Source organism: Mus musculus, chromosome 12 (genome assembly GCF_000001635.26).
Source record: "Mus musculus strain C57BL/6J chromosome 12, GRCm38.p6 C57BL/6J".
Classification (NCBI taxonomy): domain Eukaryota; kingdom Metazoa; phylum Chordata; class Mammalia; order Rodentia; family Muridae; genus Mus; species Mus musculus.
The window spans coordinates 28,401,385-28,411,182 of record NC_000078.6 but is presented as its reverse complement, the minus strand read 5'-3'; positions in this window follow the sequence as shown (position 1 = coordinate 28,411,182).

Below are 9,798 nucleotides of genomic sequence, written 5' to 3'. Positions count from 1 at the left end.
ACAGCATGGTCATGTTTTTCACAGCAATAACCACTCTCTTACCAACTTCTGTACTATTTACTTTTACGTTGCTGTGATATAACACCACGACCAAGGCAACTTGTAGGGTCTATATGGATTGTGCTTCCAGTGGCTCTTGGCGAGGAAGCACAGCAGCAAGCAGCACATAAGGCAGAAGGAAGCTGAGAGTTCACATCTTGAACTGCAAACACCAAGCAGAGACAATGAACCAGAAGTGGCTCAAGGATTTAAATTCCAAAATCTCCCCTGCCCCCGCCCGGTGATATACTTCCTCCAGCAAGGCCACACCTCCCAAACCTCCCCAAACAGTGCTAAAAGTTTGGCTGCCAGCTTGAGGACAAAGTGTTCAGCTGTGTGAGACACAGTGGGGCGGATTTTTCTCATTCAAGTCCCTACAGTGTGGTTTCTTGGAGTTTTGCTTTTTCACCCACCTTCATAATCATAACCATTTAATTGTGTCTTTATGTTATATTTAGGGTGATGATCGTTGATGGTCTTATTTAAATTTATCATTTTGTTATTAAAATTGGTTTTGAAAGTTTTTCTCCATTTCAACTGCTTTAGAACAATTCATTATTTCTTTTTATAGTCTATGTGTTCTCTTTTATTGGTTTATTGCTTACTTAGAACTGGTGAATTTCTGTTTGTGCGGTTAATTTAGAGTTTATATTATACACTTTTAACTGAGTATAGCTTCACATATTAGTTAACTTCAAGAAATAGTAAAAGAATTTTCTGAAGGTGTATTCCCACCTTTTCCCTGACTTTTGCTATATCTTTCAGGCATTATTCTTCTTCACATGTTATAAGCTGCATGTGATGGCTAATACTATCAACTTGACAGGATGTGAAATCAGCTAGATTTCAGAGTCACCTATGAGAGTTATTTAGATTCATGCCTGTGAGGGATTATCTTGATTCAGTTAAATAAAGAAGGAAAACCTTCCATATAGAAGGGTGGTACCATTCCCTGAGCTTGGCTTCTGACAGCATGAGAGTTAAGAAGGCAGTCAAATATGAGCATCCATTTCCCTTTGTTTCCTGATTGCAGACACAGTGGGACCAGCTGCTTCAAGCTCATGCTGTCTTGAATTCCTACCATGAAGAACTGAACCCTCACACTCTGAGCCAAAATTATCCCCTTCTCGAAGCTGTCTTTGCTAAGTGTTTTTATCACAGTGCTGAGTAAAGTAACCAGGACACTGCATGACACATTGCTATTATTTTTGCATTTATCAAGCAATAGTTACTTGAAGGGGCTTAAATTCCAAAGAAATTTCATCCTATAATGTTTTATGAGATGTTAAAATATCCAGTTCTGTTTATTTCTCTGTGCTGGTCCACACATAAACATTACATAGCTCTCCTTCTTCTGAAGGGCTTCTTCTTCCAATTCTTCCAATGTCTATCTACCTGACATTACGGTAATTCTTCTGGTTTAGTATATATATAAGAACTCTTGACTGTGTCATAATTTGTAGGTAGTGTTCTTATTTCTTTCTTTCAGTACCATTCTAGTGTTCTTCCACCCTCTCAGGATCTCCTTGGTGAAGTAGGGGCAGTCACTCTCTACCTTTGAAGTAAATGAGGGTCAAGAACTCTTGTAGAGTCCTGGGTTTCCTTTGCTGACCAGCTCCTGCTTGTGTGCTGGGATGCGGGATAGAAGTTGAAGTTTCAGTCATACTAGGCTGGGACAGAGGGGAGAGGCTTGAGTCTGCTTCTCGGTCTCCCAAGGTGTGAGTGAGCAGATTCATGTACCTGCCACAGGGACACAGCTGTCTCTGTTATCTTCTTCATCATGATACAACAAATCCCCTCACGCCACAAGTTCAAATAAGTGCTTCCTCCCTTAGGCTAGTTGGTCACATGGATGAAATAAACAACTAACACATTGTCCTTTCTGTCCTCTCAGAGCACTTCCCATGAACTAACTAGGCAGGGCCTCGTTGTCTGTTTTGGATGCTGCTGGGCCTCATGCTTCCTCAGGGATGTGGGTGAGGCCCCTTCCTTTCCAGTTGGTCACCCACAGCACAGTCCTCTTACTTGGGGGCACAGCCTCTTTGCTGTAAGAGATCTAAGTGGGTGGCAGCAGAGAATGGGAGGCTTGACTGACACCCTGGCTCTCCTCTCTCTGCCTCACAGTCCTTCCATCTGTGCTCTTTCTTTTGTCATTCCCAAATGTGTGCTCAGCTTATTCACATGGGCCCCACTTATTTTCACTAAAAAAATGTTGCAAGATTATATCAGTATATTTACTTCTTACTACCCATCCATCTATTCATCCATCCATCCATCCATCCATCCATCCATCCATCCATCCATCCACTCATTCACTCTCTTAGTCATCCGTTATTGAATAATTTTCCTTGACTGTATATCAGCTTTACAAGGCTATGGCTTAGTTTTGAGGGCCTGAAGGAGTTTAGGGTGCAGAGAGGGTGCCCATGTATAGAGGGATGGAGAGAGGGAGGGAGGAAGGGGAGAGAGAGGGAGGAAGGGAAAGAGGAAAGACACAGGTGGAGGGAGAGGGAAAGCAAAGAGGGGAAAGAGGGTGGAAGAAAGAGTTTGCAAGAAAAAAAGATGGAATTGGGGAGAGGAGGGCTCTGAGAGGGAGGAGATTTATTTGCCAAGGAGTGGCAGGGCATCTCTGGGACCCTGAAGCTTCCATTGTGGGTGTTCAGCCTGCCACCCAGGATGCTCTATATCCATTCCTTCTTAACTGTTGGGACCAACTTGGGGTAACTTGTAGAAATCCCTTTAATTTTCTTAATGGCTCCTTGACCATCCAAGACAGGGTCAGGCACAAGTACAATGCAGGCCTTTTAGCAGAGTAAGGACTGTAGGCAGTGCCTGGGACCCTGCTGACCCTCTAATACAGACTCTCCTTGTCTCACAACCCCTTCCTTCCTGGCACTATTGCAGGGCCACTTCCTCAGCTCCCTCAGCCATCTGTGGCCTGCTCTCCCTCACAACCTAAGTGTCTCGCATGACCCCCTCTCTGCGGAGTTGGTGGTGCAAGTCAGTGTGAACATGCAACTGTGTGGTTCTTCATAGTTTGTTACAACTGTGAACCTGGCTTCCAACTCCTTCCTCATTGCTATGACTTAGTAACCAAGGGATAAGATCAGAAATTGGATAATGATCCAGTGCTGAGAGTTTTGTGGCTAAAGAGGCCTCCCCAGGTTTGCTCTCACAGCATCCAATTTGACACATGCAAATAATTATCCCTTCATTCTGTTCCATGGGGCACATCTGGAGCCGATAACCTCTAGGACTGGAGAGCCTTGTTCTTGTACATGACTTCCTTCACTCTCCAGGGCTTCATCTGTAATTTGCCATGGGAGGCGCCGCCTCCGGGTTGTGAGATACCTAAAGTGATGTCATCCATCACTCCCAGGTAACCATTGTGCGGCTTTGATGTTGGGTACAGGGTATCAAATCGGAGTCCCGTCCAGCCTGGAGTGAAGCCACAGAGGGCTGGCCTTTCCACGTGCCCTCCAACAGGGAGAGTGGTGTGCCAGGGCTTTCCTAGACTACTTCGGTTACTCTAGAATTTTCTACTTCATCTTTCTTTTATTTATTTTTTCCTAATTAAAAAAAAGCCCCATATTTTAGGTGAAATCCAGGGATAAGTAAGGATATAATGAGCTAGTGCTGATATTTGGTGGGAAATTGGTGGGAAATGTTATGACTGATTCAAATTGAGCCACTCAGGTGGCTATCTGAATTATTTAAGAAATACCTAAAATTCATCTCTTTATCAAATTTAATCCAAAATATCATTAAACTCTGTCTCAGGACACAGTGTCTGTCAGAATAACCACCATGTTGGGTAAACATATTGAAGGTTGAAATGAATTGTAAAATTTATTTTTAAAATTTAAAATTACAGATTTTACTATTTATGTTGTGATTAATGGCATCAGTAGACTCAGTCCTAAGATTTTATTTTTCATAAATGCATTTTAACCACACTACAGTGTAGCCTTTCACTTTGCATTTTTTTTGCTATAGGTTTAAATTTTTTTCATAGTTCAACCATATTTTCTAAAATGTATTTCTAGCCTTTTACATTTAACTTACAATTTAACAATATCTAAGTTTATTAACTATTTTTAAAGTTTTTAAATTGTTTTTATAGCCTTTCCAAATTAAGCAAAGAACATAGCTTTATTTATTAAGTACACTCCCCATTACACTGGTTATTATTACTTATACATTGTATCTTTAAACACAGATTTAATTTCTTAAGCCATGTAGGTTATAAGTTATGTAAGCTGTGGGCTCACAATTGGAGACATTATATAGTTCAGGCTGGCATTGCATTCAGCCATCTTCTGCCTCCGGATGAGTGGGGTTCAGATGAGGGTCTCATTCTAGCTTTTTCTGATTTGTTTTGTTTTGTTGTTGAGACAGGGTCTTTGTAGACCAGGGTCACCTCAAACCCATGATCCTCCTGCCTCAAGCTCCAAACACAGCAGGTGTTATAGACATACACTTTGGATATCTTCTTCCTGTTGTGGTTATTTTTCTTCTTGTTAAAAAAACATTCTTCTAGTAAACTAAGCAGGTTGTCATTCCCAATTTCAGTGTGTTTGAAAATGTCTTCCACATTACAGCTACATTGACTGGTTCTCTTCAATGGCTTCATGTCTAGAATGTTTCTTTCTTTTTTTAGGGGGGAAGGAGGTGGGTAGGGGCTGGGGCTGGGAGGAGAGGTTGTCCTGGAAGCTTTTTCTATGTCTCTCATTCTTATGAGTCTGCAGTTATTGATACCACTGCAAAAGACACCTCCTTTCCCTGTACAGTCAGCAGCAGCATGGTCTGTGGATTTTAAATGGTTTCTGGTGACAGGATGGACCAGATAGCCACATAGCCTTCAGCACCAGCACAGACCATGGACCTCAGTATAGTCTTGGTGATGGTTCAGACCATGGACATTATTAACACAGCCCTCAGCTGCAGCATGGACCACGGACACTAATATGCTTTCACCACAGGCCATGGCCATCAACATGGCCTCCAGCAGTAGTACAAATCATGGATATCCACCTGGCCTTCAGCGTCAGCAAATATCAACATGGTCTTGGTGACAGCATGGACCACAGACATCAACATGGTCTCAGGTGGCAGCCCAGTCCATAGACACCAGTATGGTTTCAGGTGGCAACAGGGACCATGGACATCTACATGTTCTCCACCAGTAGCATGGATCACAGAGATCACAATGGCCCCTGGACCACAGACATCAACATGGCCTCTGTCAGCAGCATGGATCACAGACATCAACATGGTTTCCATTGGCAGCACAGGGCACAGATGCCAACATGGCCTCCAGCTGCAGCACAGACCATGGACATCCCCATGAACTACAGGCATCAACATTGTCTCAGGTGGCAGCACAGACCACGGACATGTCCCCCTACTGTGGCATGGACAAGAGACGCCAACATGGCCTCTGGGGGAACCATGGAGATGTTATGAGGAAGCCCAGTCCAGAAAATGAAGTGTTTTCCATCTCGGATGCTCTGTCATTGCTAAGAGCCAATGTGATCATGTGGCTAGGTAGTGTGTTTAGAGTCAGAGCCTGTGCCAGCTCCAGTGTGCTGTACACCACCCTGTAAGCCTTACTTGGCAATGCCATGTTTCCCAATCCAAAGTAGACTTCTATCACACCTGTCACTGCCTTCAGTGGCAACTCTCTCTACCACACAAGGGCTGCCTCCTTCTTCCATCTTTTCCACCTCTCCATCACATATTCACTCATCAAAGTGGCACCACAAACTGAGTGTGTTGTGGTTCCATCTACTGTGTCTTCCCTTGTGCTGTCTGGGCCCTGCTGCACACCAAGCTGGGAAGAATGGAGCAGAGCCGGATTACATAATCTGTGTTCTCCCTTGGGGTGTCTGGACCCTGTGTATACCAGGCAGGAAAGTATGAAGCTAAGTCTGGAACAGGTGGGTCAGCAGGATCCTGGTCCAGAAGTGAATGCTGGTGGGGGTGGGGTGGCCAGGGGAGACCTTCTCTGAAGAGTTCAGTGTTACAGCTCTTTTAGAAAATAGTTCTCTTAGATGACAGTCAACAAAACAGCTTGTGTTCTTTATTGGGGATGAACACGGACTATATAAACCTTGGAAAGTGGGAAGGGGTTCTTCTTAGGGTGAAGTTTCTTTGGCTGAGGTTTAAGATACTGGGGATACATAATTTTCCTGGACAGGCATTCCAAGAAGCTGAACCTGTAATTTTGCCAAGGTTTACCTGACATTCTTCAGGTAGAGGGTATGGGTGTGGGTCTCCCCACATAAGGTAGAGAAGAGGAAGTCCTGCTGGGACAGGGAGCCCTCCATTTTAAAAGAGAGCTTAGTGGAGCTATCTGGGCATGGTAGACTTCAACCTACCATAGAAGTGGTTCCCAACAGTGTGTTCCACTTTACTTGTTGCTCCAGCAGCTTTACATTCAAATAGTCACTGCAATGAGACCTTTGTTTGGTTCAAGGTTTCTGGTGTCTGAAGCACCATAAATACTGGACGATCACCAAGAGTAGTCTCGGATATCCTGTTGTTTCCCAGAGTCAGGGTGGTCATGCAGCTAGGCAGAGAATCTGTGGGCAGGATCCTTGAGAACTCCAGGTAACTGCACACCTCCCTGTCCTCCATGCCAGCCACCCTCAGCTCACCAGGAATGACTGATGTGCTTGTTGCCTGCAGGCAGCGAGGCTACCTTCACTCTTCTCCCAGTAGGGCAAGCAGCAGGGCTGCAGCAACTGGGGTTCCATGCTGTAGGCCAGCCAGTGGGCAAATGATGGCCCTATTCTAGTAATTGATTTTTTATATTTATGACTGCCTCTCTTTGTATCCTTTCATTGCTTTGAACTGTGTGCTGTCTTATAAGTCCTGATCTGCAAACCTCTTGATACCTGGGGGAGCTCAACCTTGAACCCTTGAACCCGTGCAATGGCTGCAGAGCTCAGTGGTGAGTGCAGAGCGCAGGCAGATGAGAACTGAATTAATCTGGAGGAGCTGGGGACAAGCAGAGTGTTAACTTGAGAGGTAAGTTTCCGGGGGCAGAATCCAATGATGTGATGTCGAAATGAGATGCCAGAAGAGGAGCAGAAGAGTCAAGAGTGGAACTGGGCGTCTCACTTGAGATAGTGAGGCTATGTGAGATAGTCATTGTCTTTCTTTCTTTCTTTCTTTTTTTTTTTTTTTTTTTTAGGTATTTTCCTCGTTTACATTTCCAATGCTATCCCAAAAGTCCCCCATACCCACCCCCCCAATCCCCTACCCACCCACTCCCCCTTTTTGGCCCTGGCGTTCCCCTGTACTGGGGCATATAAAGTTTGCAAGTCCAATGTGCCTCTCTTTGCAGTGATGGCCAACTAGGCCATCTTTTGACACATATGCAGCTAAAGACAAGAGCTCCCGGTACTGGTTAGTTCATATTGTTGTTCCACCTATAGGGTTGCAGTTCCCTTTAGCTCCTTGGGTACTTTCTCCAGCTCCTCCATTGGGGGCCGTGTGACCCATCCAATAGCTGACTGTGATCCTCCACTTCTGTGTTTGCTAGGCCCCGGCATAGTCTCACAAGAGACAGCTATATCTGGGTCCTTTCAGCAAAATCTTGCTAGTGTATGCAATGGTGTCAGCATTTGGATGCTGATTATGGGATGGATCCCTGCATATGGCAATCACTAGGTGGTCTATCCTTTCGTCACAGCTCCAAATTTTGTCTCTGTAACTCCTTCCATGGGTGTTTTGTTCCCATTTCTAAGAAAGGGTAAAGTGTCCACACTTTGGTCTTTGTTCTTCTTGAATTTCATGCGTTTGGCAAGTTGTATCTTATAACTATCCTTGTGCCTGGAACAGCAGCAATGGAGGTACATGGAAATGCATGGAGATGCATGGTGACTTATTCCAGGTCTGTCTACCCAGAGATCCCAGAGTGAGTTCTAGAGGTTCTGTGTTCACATCTCTTCAGCACAGTTTGGTTAATACTGGAGCCCAATACCTCCAAGTTAGGAAATATGAGTAAAAGAACAACTTCGGGTAAGAAGATTCAATGTGCTTGATAGTGTGTATTTGTGAATTCGGATTGTATGTGAAGAATCAGGCAGTCATGTTCATGTGTATTATGGGAAATATGACACTTTTAGGTGTACATTTATTACCATTATAGATGTGCTCATTTGGCCAGAATTTATTCTTCCCTCCCTCTTTATCCTTTCCTCCTACTGCCTCCCTCCTTCCCACTTCATTTGTCCTGTTTTGATATGGTTTCTTTCTGTGCAGTCTGAACTAGCGTCTATATGTCAATTCTCCTGCCTCAGCCTTTCAAGTCTTAGAATTACAAGTGAACGACCATGTTTGGCTAGTTGGTTAGGATCTCTAATATTTTATTTTCCTGATTTGTTAAATAAGTGACCTTGGTACATTACAAACTTCCTTTCTTTGTACCACAGTTAGAAAAGATATGAGAAGAGAAAAATAAAACTTATTTTTCTCAAGCATAATTGAGGTGCTTGATTGAAATAATATTTGAATTTCTACCATGGCAAAAAAAAAAAAGTGAAACTGAACTTTAAATCCTACCTTTTGAGCAAATGGAGGATATTTCTTCTTGACATTTCAGAAGGGTATTTACACCCGATGCCATTACACAGTGCAATTATGTAATTACACATTCTAACTCCGTGATCACATATGTTATGCTAATTATATAATTAGACTTAATTATAGCAATTGTGCAAATACATAGTATCTGAATCGAAATGAATGGATTAAGAAACTAGGGCAGATATGAGAATGATAAAGTTTGCAAGACAGCTCTCAACCCCTTGCGCCCATCTCTTAGACTTTCACTGACACACAAGCATCAGCCACTTCCTTTGTATCCTGAGAGTCAAACTAAAGATTTTGCTAAAATCTGCTAAAGGAAAAACATGAAAGAGGGAAAGAGAGAGGAGAAGGAAGCAAGTTAGAGAGTGAGCTAGCTTTGAGTAGAACAGGCACAGCCCCAGCTTGTCCCTATTCTTATTCCCTTATGCTCTGACAGGCATCAAGATGGTATCACGTTGGAGTCTCTGGGCTTCAGCTAAGTCATTGCCAGCTTTCACATTCCCTGAATAGGGCAATTCACTGTAATTGCCACTCTCTCGAACTTCCTCAGGACTGAAGATCTTTACATAACATCTCAAAACATCGGAATGTTCATTTTCTGTGGCTTCGACGGGTTCTGATCCTGGGAAAATATGAATTTGTTAATAGTTATTGTTTTAATTGGTGATTTAATGACATTTGCTATTTCTGAGTTCAAAGGTCTGACCATAGAAAATGTCTCTGGCTTTTTATTCCCTCTCTGGAGTGAGCTGTGATTCCCCTGCAAGCTCGGGCCTGCAGAAGGGGGCAGATTTACCTAGAGGGCCTATTCCAGAAACCTCTGCAAAGCTGAGAGGTAGAAATGCCATTTCTTAAAAATGGCATTTTAATTGCATGTACTGCTGAAGATTTGCTGAAGTTGGCTGGTTTAATTTCCCCAGGGAGTCCGTTTCCACCCTTCCAGGAAGGCAGCAGCCGTCTCTGGGCTGACAGGGTACACCTTTTCTTTCCCTTTGGGGTGTAGTGGTAACCTTGTGCCAGCAGTTGCTGCATAGTAAACGAGCAAAGCAAATGCCCCCTGTTTTATCCTTCCTCATTAGTGTTCCGGAATATCTCACCAGCATCTCAGCTTCTCATTTTCCTAAGTGGAACAGAGTGGAAACCGAGCTGTATCCTCTCTCT